The sequence below is a fragment of the Nelumbo nucifera genome, chromosome 8 (genome assembly GCF_055504915.1).
Source record: "Nelumbo nucifera cultivar China Antique chromosome 8, China Antique-T2T, whole genome shotgun sequence".
NCBI classification, from domain to species: Eukaryota; Viridiplantae; Streptophyta; class Magnoliopsida; order Proteales; family Nelumbonaceae; genus Nelumbo; species Nelumbo nucifera.
This window is the reverse complement of record NC_142656.1, coordinates 16,561,837-16,577,610: the sequence shown is the minus strand read 5'-3', so window position 1 is coordinate 16,577,610 and position 15,774 is coordinate 16,561,837. Positions and strand designations below refer to the sequence as shown.

The following is a 15,774-nucleotide window of genomic DNA, read 5'->3' as shown; positions in this document are numbered from 1 at the left end:
GATCGGCACACAAGCGAGGTGTTTTTTGAGCTCGTCAAACGTGAGCTACCAGTCTTGGGTCCACTTGAACTCTTTGCTCTTAACTGCCTTAAAGAACGGCAGACAGCGGTCCGCCGATTTGGACATGAAGCGGCTCAGGGCGGCTATGCGGCCATTCAACCTCTGAACCTCCTTCAACTTCCAGGGTGGTCTCATATCTAAGATGGCCTTAATCTTATCCGGGTTGGCCTCAATGTCGCGCCGGTTAACGATGTATCCTAGGAACTTGCCTGAGGTCACACCGAATACACACTTGTTTGGGTTCAATCTCATATTAAACTTACGCAAAATTTCAAAAACAGAATGCAAGTCTTGTATTAATTCATGTGAAAATTGGGTTTTGACGACCATGTCGTCTACATAGCATTCTACTTTTTTGCCAATTAATGGCGCAAACTACTTATTTACAAGCCTTTGAAAGGTTGCCTCTGCATTTTTCAACCCGAAGGGCATAACCTTGTAACAGTATAGACCAAACTCCGTGATAATGGCAGTCTTTTCTTCGTCCACCGGGTCCATCTTGATTTGATTATAGCCCGAATAGGCATCCAAGAAACATAGCAACTCGTGCCCTGAGGTCGCATCTACCAAGCGGTCAATTCTAGGGAGCGGGAAGCAGTCTTTTGGGCAAGCACGGTTTAAGTTGGTGTAGTCGACGCACATGCGCCACTTGCCGTTGGCCATCTTTACCAGGACGGGGTTGGTTACCCAACTCGGGTAATGGACTTTTCTTATGAAATCAGTTGCGAGTAGACCTGTTCATGGGCCGGGCCGGGCTTTTACTGTGTATTAACAAATTTTTTTAAGGCCCGAGCCCGGCCCGACCATCGGGCCTACAACTTGGGCCCGAGCCTGGGCCCGGGCCCAAAATTTAGCCTATACTATTATTATTATTATTATTAATGTTGAAGCAGCTGAATAGAGAGAGAGATAGATTAAAATTATAAAGAAAAGAATAATATATATATATATATATTAAATTATAAATATATATTTTAATAAATATTATATTATTTATATATTTTATATAATATTAAAAATACATATTATATATTTTATAAAATATATAATACTGTCGGGCCGGGCTTTTTTGACAAGTCCTGAGCCCGGCCCGAAACACAGTCGGGCTTACTGTGTTAAGCCCGAGGTCAGGCCCGCGGGCCTAATTATATGACCAAGCTCGGCCGGGGTGCGGGCCGTCGGGCTACCCGGCCCATGAACAGGTCTAGCTGTGAGGAGCTTCTCGACCTCCTCGTCGACCGCTTTCCACCCTCCGGGGCTAGGTTGCGTTTTCTTCTGTCTAATGGGCCTAACTACAGGATCAGTATTCAGCTTGTGAGTTATAAGGTCGGGGTCTATACCGGGCATCTCTGCCGCGGACCATGCAAAAGTATCTAAATTTTGAAGTAAGAAACTTACCAGTTCGGATCGTAGAGGTTCTTGGACGGAAGCACCGATCTGAAGCGTCCGAGCTGGGTTTGCTGCTGAGGTCGGGACTACGACTGTTTCTTCCGTGGGCGTGGCTTGTTCTTCGCCTTGATCCGTAGGCTGCTCCAGTTCGAGGTCGTCGGCCACCTTGGTCTTTCCCTTGAGGGCGGCGACATCGCACTTGCGGGACTCGAGCTGCTCGCCCCGCGCTACCCCCACACCGAAGTTTGTAGGGAACTTCATAGCCAAATGATAGGTGGAGACCACCACCCGCAGGATATGGGTGATCGGCCGACCTATTATGGCATTGTATAGGGAGGGGGTCGCGACCACCAGGAAGTCGTGGTTGAGTCTGACTACGCAGGGCCATGTGCCAACTTCCACAGGTACTGTTATTTTCCCAAGGGGCCAGACTTCTTCTCCGCTGAAAAACACCAAAGGAGTGTCCGTGGGCTTCAAGTCGCTTTTCTGCAACTGAAGACAGTCGAATGCGGCTTTGAAGAGGATATCTGCCGAGCTGCCCGAGTCAATGAGTACGCGCCTGACCTCGAAGTCGTTGATCCTCAGCTTTATCACAAGTGCGTCATCGTGGGGGTAGTGGACCCCTCGCGCATCATCCTTCGTGATGAAAATTGGCTTTTCTGTCCTCGGCCGCTTCGGAGGATTCTGTTCTTCTCAGGCGGCTTCACGAACTGACGTCCGAGCTGCTGCTGAAGTACAACCCGCGACGATCGAACCCCCCACTATCATGTGGGTGGTGCCCCGAACCGGCCTCTCTTCCGGAGGCTGCCTCTGTGACTGTTCAGCCGGCCTACTGCTGGACTCGATAGCATCCTTACCGTGCTCCCCTTGTCGACCTATTTTATTATTATTATTTTGTACAAAGTTCCTTAAATATCCGCGATGGATGTGCTCCCCAATCTCGTCGTGGAGGTTTTTACAATTTTCGGTACTATGACCGTGATCTCTGTGAAAACTGCAGTACATATTCTTATTTCCTTCATTGGGATTCCCCCTCAAATGGGGTGGCCACTTCACATACGGGGCGTCCTTGATTGCCATCAGGATTTCGGCCCACTTTGCGTTCAGTGGGGAGTAATTAGTTCGGTCCGCTACTGGAGCTCGGAATGACTGACCCGGCTTTGCCCCCCGAGCTGCATCTTTTTTCTTTCGACTGTCCCCTTGGCTGGGAGGCTCTCCTTCCCTTTTCCTCTTCTCGGGCGCACCTTCTCGGGCACACCCTCGCCCTTCTGGTTGATCTCTTCCTCCGTGGCTATAAACCTGTCTGCGAGCTTAAGAAATTCGGTTATGGTCGCTGGTTGGTTGACGACCATGTGCCATTTGAACTCTTTATGCGTCACGCCTTTCTTGGCTGCTGCGAGGCACACGGCGGGGTCCAGGCATGGTATCTGCATGCACGCATCGTTGAACCGCTTGATATACCCCCGGATGGACTCTCCCTCTCTCTGCACTATGCTGAGGAGACTTTCTTCAGTTCGTAGGCACTGCTTGCTGGTGACGAAGTGGGACGTGAAGGCTTGCGCGAACTGCGCTCAACTTCTTATCGATCCGGGTGCTAGGTTCCGGTACCATGTACGGGCTGCTCCTCTAAAAGTGGTGGAGAAGGCCACGCACATGCACGACTCACTAGCTCTCGCCAGCTGCATCTGCGACTGAAAGGCGTCCACATGATCATTTGGGTCGAACGACTCGTCGTACTTGTCAAGAGGGGGGTGCTTGAAATCTTTAGGCATTGGGACTGCCAGGAGCTCGGGAGATAGGGGAGATTGAACTGAAAGGAGGGGAGCCTTGACTTCGCCCGAGCTTACCTCTTCTTTGCCTCCGAGCTTGGGCAAGTCGTGGGTGGCAGATCGGCGAGTTCGGCGGCGGCCTCTCTGCTTCTTGGCAGGCTCAACGTTGGTGCTGCTCACCTCTGTGCTGTCAGGAATGGTGTGTGCAGGAAGTAGCTCAGACCGCTGGTGATGGCTGCGGATAGAGGGATCCTGCTTGGAGCCTGCGGCCAGGATCTCGAACCGGTTCTCTTGGAACGGGGTATCGGGCTTTAAGGGCTGAGACGACGTGGACCTGGCGAGCTGAGGTTCTCCCGACCTGACTGCCCACGGTGAGGTCGGAGTGGCTGGTCTTTCTTGTCTGCTGCGGAAGAAGGCCTGGCTCCTAGGAGGGTTCTGGGGGGCCTCTCCTTGGCGAGAAAGGTGCTCCTCCTGACGGCGAGACCTAGCTCGCTGCAAGGCTGGGTGCCGAGGAGGGAGCTACGGCTGTTGAAGCTGAGGTTGAGGCAGTTGAGGGAATTGCTGCTGATACTGGTACTAGGAGACATGGTGTAGCACCTACTGCTGATAGGGCTGGAATTGTTGAAACTGTTACATTTGAGCCTGCATGGCCCGCACGCACTGCACCAAGTCCTCCAGTTCGTTCGGGTTGGCCGCTGGGGGCACAACCGAGGGTTCGGTGAAGGTTGCTCCAACTGTGGTAGGGAGTGGAGCAACGACGGGTGCCCCTGTAAGAGGCACGTTCAAACTAGGGATCCCGTCCGCTGAGAGGGGGACGGTGAACTGTCCAATGCAGACAGTAGGAAGCTGGGGTTGTTCCCTGGAGTTATCCATCTCCATGCTTCGTTCGATGTTGCTTGAGGAAGCCATGAGTGTTGAGTTTTCAAGGAAGAAAGAGCTGTGAAGGTTTAGAGAAAGGCTTTTCGAAGTGTTTCCCACAAACGTCGCCAAATGATGTAGCGCAATCCGGTCACTCCTAGCTGGCACTTATGTGGCTCCTGGAAGATACCTGAGATGGAGAAGAAGAAGAATCCCTAGGGGCTTGCCCGGCGGGAACACTCCTATGCTTAAGTTAGTACTCTGTAGGAGAAGCAAGGAGAAGATGAAGGCTAAGAGTGCAGATAACGTGAGTGTAGAAGATGATAATGATCCTCCTTGATACTAATCTCCTTATAGCAGAAATCCGTTGCATCAGGCCCATTGGCCTCTGACAGGGCGGATATAACCGCCACTGTCAGCCTACCACAGCCGTTACTGGCGAGGCTGAGGTGGCACGTGCGGGGCCGTCGCCGTAGTGTACGTGCCTGTCAGGTGTAAGGTACCCTCTAAAGGTGGCAGACACGACGCTATCTGACGAGGGATATGGCTGTTGTTCCCAGATTTGTCGGGTACGGTGGTCGGCAGGAGGTCTTCTGGTGATGTGCCGGACTACTCGCTCACGAGTCATCCTGTGCCGGGCTATCTTGTAAGCGGCAAGCTGCCTGTGGCAAGCTAAGCCGAGCTGTCTGGCCCGAGGTGTCTTCACCTCGGGGTATCTATAGGTGAATCGGTGTGTTCCTGTCTGGGAGTGGTCTTGGATCCACTGGGAGGAGCTCGGGTATTAGGAAAGGTCAGGGGGCCCCGAGCTCGGAGGTTGCTCGGGGTGCCTTAGCCCCCGGGGTGGTAGTGCAGGCCAGGTGGCTCCCGGCGAGTAGTCTATTCCGTCGAGTTGCCGGGCTAAACTCGGTGGGACCTTCCCTCCGAGTTGCGGTTGTGCCTACTGTGCTGCCACACTGAATCATCGTTTGAGCAAGGTCACGCACACGTGTACTTGTGCTACGAAGTCGGGCCAAATCGTCCTCCATCAAATGATTTTATGAAAAAATATATAATTTCATTAAAAATCCTATGATTAACCATAATTTATAAATTATAATTCTGAAGTTTTAATGTTTTATGGGAGGGTAAAAATCCATCTCTCTTATCCAACCCTAAAACATGCATTGGCACAAATTCTAACTGAAAATATAATCAATAATTTTTTATTATTTATTTCAAAAAATTATAAAAATAAATAAACATTATATAATATATTCAAAAAGATAGTTATTAAATAAGAAATTTCAATTTCTTTGTGGATATGATAAATCATCCATATAATTATAATATATTCAATCATTGTGATCAAATGATAAAATATAATTATTTATTTATTTATTTTTTAATTTTAAAAAATAATTATTATTAAATAAAAAATTTCAATTGGTCTGTGGATATGATAGATCATCAATAGAATTATAATATATTTAATTGTTGTGATCAAATGATAAAATATAATTAATTATTATTTATTTTTAATTCTAAAAATCTAAAAAATAAAAAAATACTAAAAAATAAATTTCAATTGCTCTATGGATATGATAGATAAATCCATAGATCTAAAATATATTTAGTGTTTATAGGCAGAGAAAAATTATATTTTCAATTTTTTTATTAATTTATATTTTCCCCAAAAATCTTCATGAAATTTCCACAAATTTATTAACAGCACAAAAAAAATTATGATTTTGAGTGTAAGAAATGTAGATCAACATATATTTAAACATTCAAGAAAAAAAGAAATCACAAGATATTATAAAAAATTGAAAAAGCTTACCTATTTTTGCCATATTTTTTCAAAATTTGAAAAATTTTCAAAAAAACTTAACAATTCACACTTGTTTCTTGAAATTTTTTGCAAATCTAGCACTGTAGGAATGAGGTTTGGAGTTTAAGAGCCATTTGGGGGTGAAAGAAGGCTTATTTAAGGGAAAATAAACTTGCTTTTTCCCTTTATTTTTTTTTTCAGTTTTTGGCCGTATTTTTTCGTTGATATGCTACCGATACGCCTTGATACTCTCGAACACCCCCAATGTGCCCCGATACAGGTGTGGTACACATAGAAAAAAGATGAGACATCCGATTTCCATGCATATCTCGTATCTGTTTTTCAAAGATACGATACGATAATACCCCGTATCATATTGAAATTTTAAACCTTGGTTACAACCTTCATTCCTTCTGATTCACTTATTCTCGGCAATTTCTCGTCTCACTACAAATAAACCAAATTCTCCTACCTGGGTTTAATTAATTAGCATTCATAGTTCCATTATAAGCTCTTAACTAATTAATAAGATATTGTTGTCTTAATCTCTTAACTAATTAATACTTGATAGGTGTTTGATAGAAAAACCTTAAGTTTCATTTAGTGGGTAGTAGGTAACAACAAAAGTTGTATGTGTTGCTGCAGTACTGATGATATAACTCATGAAACTCAGAATCATCTGCCCAGCCCCACCATGATATAGAAGGTGGTCTGATGTGTGAATTTGTTAGCATCACACACTGCATTGATCTCCCCACAACGCGTTGAGATTAAATATTGCAGGCTGTGGTTTGTTGCTGTGTTGGTATCATCACTTGGCCACCATGGCAGATGTCCGACTCTGTAGGGACGGACTAGGGAGTGAGAGAGAGTGGAACAGAGTTCTTTCTCTATTTCTTTGGATCGACCACGTAGTCAGACCTTTGTTTCTTTCGTGTTTGTGGCTTTCCGCGTTGCGTACGTTTTTCCAAGTTGATCTGCAATACTTGGATTGGAACACCCTCTGAATTTGGAAAATAACGAAAATAGAAGGCACTGATCTGGCGGGTCACTCCTCCGTTCAATTTCCCCTGCTAAATCTAATATTGGGAGACCATCGAACAGTTTTTATTCCATTTCTCTTCCTTGTAAACACGTGGGAAGAATCGTCGAGAGAAACAAAGACCCAGAGTACTTGTCACATGGACAGTTTGGACTATCTATATTTTGGCAGCAAAACAATGGATGGTTGGTGGTGGAGACCGTGAATTGCATTCTATACCTACGATGAAGAGAACCCAAGGACCCATCATTGAATTGTCTTCATCTCTATGTGTGCAGAGAATGTTGATGACATGAGCATGTTTAAGAAATCATGACTATATATGTTTAACTTACTGTATTCATTTGGGTCTGCAGAAGAACCCTTGATAGAGCTTAATTATAGCTAGATTTCTTGGGTAGTTTGATTAGGACTAAGAGATATAGATGGCTAAAAACATCTGAATGATGAAGAAATCTGGCAGGGACATGAAGAGTCCATTTAAGCCAAGCTTTCACATGGAAGATGATCGACTGTGAAACTTGGGATATTTTGGTGGTGCATTAATTTCAAAGAACAAGATAATTGGTTGTCTTTGTTGACAACTCTTCCGGAAAGGATGAAAAAGAAAAGACCAGAGGAAAAGCAAAGGAGATGAAGAATGTAAGAAATGGACAAGGCAGAGGTGAATAAAATAGCTAGTGCGTGATAACCATTTGTGGGAAGACTATCCCCTAGAACGCTAAAGCATCTGCCGGGCTAGATACAGATAGGCTTAATAGCCCTTGTCCAACAGCCTCAAGCATCTACAAACAAGGTTCAAAGTATGGATACACGACACACCCTAGGGGTTTAACTCACACATTTCTTTCTTTTTTTTTTTTCAAAATTTTACATGGCCCCGGCCGTCTTACCAATGCCCACCCCTGAAAAATATATTAGGATATTTTGAACCTTGTTTGGAAAGGCTTCTTCTTATAAATGAGATGAGAGCCATCTCTGTCCTAATAATTCACTAGGCAAGGCAGGTATCAACTATGTGGTAGGGTCAATGCGTACTTAATTGCCAGGACCAATAATGTCAGCGTCACTTTGAACTCTCTTCTTTTGAAAATTTGTTTAATTTGCGCTCTGATATCTATCTATCTATCTCCATTTAAGGTTGAGCATGATCAATTACGCAACGTTTTTGCCGGTTTATGCAAGGAACGTTTTCGTTAAACACATGCCCTGTTTGGGCATTTATTTGGTGTATGGATTAATTTGTAACCGCATCCATAAATGGAAAAGGAATGTATTAAACTTTTGAGAAGATTCAACTAGATTGGTTCACACTTCACAAAGCAAGTATTTCTTTGATCCAGATGGCAATGGAAAAGTGGCGGAGACCAGACAATGGAAACCATCACCCAGTGAGTTACTTGCGAATGTGTGAGCGTTGATGGTGTCATGGTCATGCTTTGGGTGAAGTGGGGAGCGATGGTGCAAAGGTGGTGTCTTAGTCAGTTAGGAGGTTAGATAAGTTGTTACAAGTGGCAGCCCACTTGTCCAGCTGTATTGTTATGGGTTATGTACGTGTATAAATATTTAACATCACAAGAAATGATCATGCTCAGTTTTCTTTTTCTTCCCAATCACACCCGCAACCTTTATTACTGTCGCTTCATCATCGCACAAACACCTATTGCGATAAAGCTAGCACCCTTTATCACTTGCGATAATCTCATTGCCTCTACGATAAAGTTTACATGGTATCAGAGCCTGTCTGATCCTGGAATCATCCTTGACCGAAACTCATGGCTGTCGGAGGTTACATAATCGACAGTCTTTCTGATCCCAAATCACCATATTACTTACATCCCTCAGACCATTTTGGAGTGGTGCTGATTTCTTTTCTCCTCAATGGAGAAAACTACCCGATCTGGAAAAGGGCAATGTCCAATGCCCTGTTATCCAAGAACAAGCTGGCCTTCGTCGATGGATCCCTCAAGAAACCAGACGAATCTTCACCTGATTTGTTTGCATGGAGGAAATGCAATTCCTTGGTCATCACCTGGCTCTTCAACTCATTTGCACGGGATCTTCACGACAACGTAGCATATGTGGACTGCGCTGTTGATATCTAGCGTGATTTTGAAGAAGGATTTTCTCAAGGGAACGCCCCTCGAATCTTTCATCTCAGACGAGAGTTGACCTTAATCAGGCAAGATAATTTGTCAATTTCTACCCATTTCACTAAATTGAAGTCTTTATGGGATGAGCTCTCTGTTTATGTCCCAATTCCAATTTGCACCTGTGGAGCAATGAAAGAATCTGTGGCTGATAAAGAACAAGAAAAGGTATTTCAGTTTCTTCTTGGATTAAATGATTGCTACAATACTATCCGATCCAACATCTTGAGCTTGGATCCACTACCGAGCATCAATCGGGTTTATGCAATGGTCATTCAAGAAGAAAAGTATCAAACATTTGTGAGCCGATGAACTCCCCAGATAAAAGCAACAACATTGCACGTTGGGAGCACCTCAACCAACTCTCAAGCTCAACATAATCAAGGGCGTTCCAAGCTGAAATTCGACCACTACAAATGCACTGGTCACACAAAAGATATATGTTATGAGTTGGTTGGATACCCAGCCGATTGGGTGTCACGAGGAAAGAAGAAACATAACCCTCGTCCTTCTTCCTCCTCTGCTCAGGCTGCCTCAACTGAAGCGGGATCATCCTCATTAGTGAGTCTCACAGTTGAACAATATCAACAGTTGATGGATTTGCTGAACTCCAATAGTGGTAAACGCCCTAATTCGTCCAATTTTGCTGGTAAGGCCACTGAACTCCAAAGCATTCTTGAAAATAAATGGACATGGATAGTTGTTAGTGGTGCATCGGACCACATGACCTTCCTAAGGTCCTCTGCATTTGAAAATCACAATGATGTGAGACCTATACAACTTCCAAATGGCACCAGAGTGCCGGTGGAATCTCAGACATCGGTGAATCTACCATCAGGCATCAAGTTATCAAACATGTTATGCCTACCAAATTTCCATTGTAATCTTTTATCAGTTAGTAAGTTGACTGCTAACATGAATTGTATTGTCATCTTCTTCTTGACTTTCTGTGTGATACAGGACCCTGACCCACAAGAAGTCGATTGGTGTGGGTAAACTTCACAATGAACTGTACGTGTTTTCAGATCGTCAATCATAGGCAAACCACACTGCATCTGTCCCGCCCAACACACAGACATGGCATTATTAACTGGGTCATGCTTCATATGATCGTCTCTCTCTCATACAATGGTTACATATTCCACATTCAAATAAAGACTGTTGTAATGCTTGTAATAAGGCCAAAATGACATGAGTACCTTTTCCTGTGCGACAAGCTAGATCTAATTCTTGTTTTGATATCATTCATTGTGACATTTGGGGGGGATATCGTACCCCGTCACTGTCTGGTGCTCATTATTTCTTGACAGTTGTTGATGATTGTTCACGTGCTACCTGAGTTTTCCTACTCAAACATAAATCTGAAGCAACCACTTACTTGCAACAATTTTGTGTTTATGTTAATATTCAATTTCAAACATCAGTTCGTTGCATTCGTTGAGATAATGGGCTTGAGTTTTGTTCAGGTCCAATGAATTCCTTCTATGCTTCCCATGGCATTAAACATCAAAGAATCTGTGTTGACACACCCCAACAAAATGGGGTGGCTGAACGAAAACACAAGCACCTATTAGAGATGGCATGTGCTCTCCGATTTCATGTGGGACTTCCTATCACCTTTTGGGGAGAATGCATATTGACAACAGCCTACTTGGTCAACCACTTACCAACTCCATTGCTATTCGTGAAATCTCCTTATGAGGTACTGTTTGGAAAACAACCAAGTTATGAGTATTTGCGTGTATTTGGGTGCCTATGTTATACTCAGGTCCATGGTCATAACAAATTCTCTCCAAGGTCCACAAAATGTGTATTTCTTGATTACCCACATTGCCAGAAATGATACCGAGTCTACAATTTATGCTCAGTTCTATGAAGATCAATTCCCATTTGTTCATAGTGATAGAATAACAAATTCTAAGACAAAAAATGTAATGGGATACATTGAACCCAACCCAATCATTTTGGATGAAACATGGGGAAATTCCAGAACTAGACCCATGGTTGATACCCATGTTGAACATGTCAAGCAGAACCACACATCATAGCCTGAACACATTGAAGCATCCCAACCTGATCAACATCAAGATGAAATCCCAATTGCACCTTCTAGGCCCAACACTAGGCCCATGAGAACCACTCGGATTCCCAAACATTTTCAGGACTATGTGTGTCCAACATTAACCTCCCCTCATTCCTCTACAGCCCATCCATTAATTGGCCTTGTCATATTACAACCCAATGCCTTTACAACTTCATTACTCCAAGTATGTGAACCCAAGTCCCATGCTCAAGCAGTCTCAGATCCAAAGTGGTATGAAGCTATGGATGCTGAATTAGAAACACTTAACAGAAACCAGACTTGGACCCTCATCGATCCACCACTAGATAAACATCCCATTGGATGCAAATGGGTGTACAAAATCAAACTTAAACCTGATGGTACTGTGGATCGTTACAAAGTCAGGTTAGTAGCCAAGGGCTATAACCAAACTGAAGGGATTGATTACAGTGAGACGTATGCTCCTGTTGCAAAACTTGCTACAGTACGATGCCTCCTGTCCATTGCTGCTGTATGCAATTGGGAATTGCATCAAATGGACGTGAATAATGCATTCCTTCATGGAGATCTACACAAAGAAGTGTATATGTACCTACTTCCTGGACTACTCAAAGATGGTGATACCCATGTGTGCAAACTACAACGGTCTCTGTATAGGCTCAAACAAGCCTCAAGACAATGGTTTGAAAAACTTGCCACAACCCTCTGAAACAGTGGATTTAGTGCATCGAATGCATACTGTACATTGTTCACATCCTCCACCCAAAATAATTTTGTGGCCGTGCTTATCTATGTTGATGGCCTTGTGATCATAGGGACAGATCTCACTCAGATAGCAGCCCTTAAAGGGTACCTTGGGTCATGTTTTCACATCAAGGGTTTAGGTCCCCTCCACTATTTTCTAGGGATTGAAGTCACACGAACCACAAAAGGCATACACCTATGTCAAAGGAAGTAAACACTTGATATTCTTCAAGGTGTAAGCATGACAGGCTGCAAGCCTAGCACCCTTCCTATGCTTCAACAACAACATTTGGCCCTTGCCTTAGGACCTTTGTTAATTGGTGCAGCTCAATATAGAAGACTAGTTGGAAGGTTGGTCTATCTAACAATCACACGCCCAGGCATAACATTTGTCGTTAATGTTCTGACTCAGTTTATGAGTGCTCCATGGCAAGATCATTGGGATGTAGCCATTCATGTTCTTCGATATTTGAAAAACACAGTTTCTCATGGGATTCTCTTGTCTGCAACAAGCAACTTGATTCTTAAGGCCTATTGTGACTCCGATTGGGCTGGTTGCCCAGTTAGTAGGCGGTCAACCACAGGCTACATTACAATGCTGGGTGCCTCCCCTTTATCTTGGAAACCAAAGAAACAAACCACTGTTTCAAGGTCTTCTGCAGTAGAATATCGAGCTATGATAGCCTCCACAAGTGAACCTCTATGGCTGAAGTGATTATTTGCTGATTTAGGGCTGCAACACATTCTACCCATGCAACTACATTGTGACAACAAAGCTGCGATACACATAGCCAATAACCCAGTTTTTCATGAAAGGACCAAGCACATTGAAATTGACTGTCAATTTGTGCACTACCACATTCAATCGCATGCTATTTCCACCCGTCATATCTCCTCTAAGACTTAACCAATAGACGTTTTCACCAAAGCCCTTGGAGGAGATCACTTTCATTCCTTGTTACCCAAGTTGGGCATGTCTCTCCATAATCAAAACCATGTCCAACTTGAGGGGGAGTCTTACAAGGAAGTAGTTATGAAAGTCAGTCAGGAGGTTAGAGAAGTTGTTACAAGTGGCAGCCCACTTGTCCAGTTGTTTTGTTATGGGTTATGTATGTGTATAAATAATATTTAACATCAAAAGAAATGATCATGCTCAGTTTTTTTTTCTTCCCAATCACACTCGCAACATTTATTATCACTTCATCGCACAAACACCTATTGCGATAAAGCTAACACCCTTTATCACTTGCGATAATCTCTTCGCCTCTGCGATAAAGTTTACATGGTGGCTGGCCATGGCGGTGGGCTGTAGGTTGTTGCAGATCTGTTGATCTTCGAATGCTTTGGCTTATTATCCTTGATGGATTTAATCCTTTCCAAAGCTTCCACGACTTCTTTCATTGATGGACGGCTTTTAGGATCTGACCCCAGACATTTCAGAGTGAGCTGAGCTGCCTGCTGTACTGCTTTCATAGATTATTGGCCTTCCAATCGTGGGTCCATTATGTGATACCGCTGGGCTGGCTCCAGGTATGGTGGAGAATCAGAATGCAAAATGAGCCAGTGCTTAGAGACGTTGAAGAACACCTACACTAGTCTCGCAGTCCCAAATTCCCAATATTATTTCAGTATAGACAAACCACCAAACACAAGCCCACATTGGTCATGGTTCAGTAGTGCACTGCGGGTTCTCATCCTCTCAAACCCTTAAACCAAATTTTCATCACCTTTTCTCATTACATCAACACAAATGAACGCAACAGTCTTCACAGTCTCTGGTGGAATATTATGGAACCACCGAATATACAACAATCTCTTGGTTGTCTCTATAACAAACACCATAAGACTCTAGGGGAATATATATACATATGTATATAATTAAACAACCTAATTAAAATGTGCAAATTAACTAGTAACAGAGTAAGTTCCACTTGTATTGCTGCTATCCCCATCTACTGATTCTCTATCTAATCCATCAAAGTAAAATACAGAAGACATGTCAAATGGGTCTGCCCAGCCAATTCCTGAACTGGGCAAGTATGACAGCCCCTTCTATGAATCCTTCTTGGCCTCTGAAACCTCATGATAGATGGTGGACAATCTGTAGGTCCCATCCCCAACCACACATTGCTTTCATCTTGGATGGAAACCGAAGGTATGCGAAGAAGCATAATCTGAAAGAAGGGGATGGACACAGGGCTGGGTTCATATATTATGGGTCTGATGCACGAGAAGATCGAAGGGATGCTCAAGGAAGAGAGTTTCGTGAGAAGTTATGGTGTGAGGGTTCATTTTCTGGGGGGTTTGAAGCTCTTGCACCAACCAGTCAGGATAGCAGCGGAGAAGGCAATGAGAGCCACTGCCAATAACACCAAGTTGTTCGTGCTCTTAATCTGTGTGGCCTATACATCGACGAACGAGATCGTCCATTCTGTCCACCAGTGCTGCAAGGAGAAGCGCAGACCGTCCTAAACTCCAACTCAACTCCTTGTTCTGCAAACAATAAGAATGAATCATGTCACTAAAACAGAATAGAGGCACCTCAGCTTCAACTTTAATGTCCAAAAGCTTCGTTATCAAGATAAAAGAAAATTGTTACTGATGAAGGGAAATTTGGCCCGGCCTCGCGATCGCCCGACACGTGGCAAAGGCAAGCAGCTCGGGACAGTAGAGCACCCAGAGCGAACATCGGAAGCAAGTCCAAGCTCACTACCGAGCCCGAACTCCAGACCGCTGTACTTAGTCCGAGCTCCTTGTTAAGAGCGAGCTCCCTGTCAAAGGTCCGAGCTCCCTAAAACCAGAGCTCCCTAAGTCCGAGCTCGGTACCAGGAGCCCGAGCTCCCTAAGAACCAGAGCTCCCCAAGTCCGAGCTCGGTACCAGGAGCCCGAGCTCCCTAAGAACCCGAGCTCCCTAAATCCGAGCTCCCTACTAGGAGCCTGAGCTCCCTGTTAAGAGCGAGCTCCCTACTGAGATCTCGAGCTCCCTGCAAGGAGCACGAACTATACTGGGCCCCAAGCCTCACAAAGCTGACCCGAGCTGACCCATGACAGCTCGGGACACTCCAAAATCGAACTCGAGGCACCTCGCTCGCCACTCCAACACTTCACCTCCAAAGCACCAAGCCAGCCAAACGTACCCGACACCAAGGACGTCTCTGTCCAAGGGCGACGTACCTGACTGATTTGGGATCTGACGCCTGACAGCCGCATTTCAAACGGCTTCCTGCCACCGCCACCTGCAACCGTCGTCACTAGCCGCAGAGACGGCTCCGACAAAAGGAACAGTGGCGGTTCTGTCCGACCAGAGGAAGTGACACCCGAACTGGTAGGAGTTCAGAAGTAATCATGCCCGACCTGATGGAGGCCTGGAAGTGAGTGCGCGAGGTGGTTATAAAAGGCTTCTACCCCCCAGGGACAAGGTATGCTAACTTCCGCGCTATCTGGTTATTCTTGCCTTTGAAAGACTCTAACTTGAGCTTCGGAGCCCTTACGCCGGGTTCTCCCCGGAGCCTCTCTTCTCCTCCCGTTTCAGGTCCCTGTTACTCATTTTGGAGGCAAGATCATCAACAGCTAAGACCGGCCAGATCGTGCATCATCAGTTACAAATAAGGAGAATAGGGTTTTGGGAGGGTTAAGAAAAAAATATTTCAATCGACTCTTGTTCTCAAATCTACAAACCACAGTTCACTTACTTCATAGGGAGCAAGGATTTCCAATCAACTGAATAAGTAGGGAATTGATTAAATAATTCCATGTTTATGCTTATATTTTCTAACTTTTAAAAATAAATATTTCACATGTCTGAGGTGGGAGAGGCAAGAGGGAGATGTGTGAGGTCTAGGTGATAAGCCCCTGGCCTCCCACACATTTCTCTTTCAAATATAGATATAAAT

General features: G+C 44.6%; 1 long non-coding RNA gene across 1 annotated transcript; it reads left to right on the top strand.

Moving 5' to 3' along the window:
- The first annotated feature begins 7,303 nt into the window (after positions 1–7,303).
- LOC148789653 (uncharacterized) lies at positions 7,304–10,940 on the top strand. Its single transcript, XR_016079273.1, has 2 exons — positions 7,304–9,724; positions 10,036–10,940. It is a non-coding gene; the product is annotated as an uncharacterized LOC148789653 (long non-coding RNA).
- Positions 10,941–15,774: the final 4,834 nt, after the last annotated feature.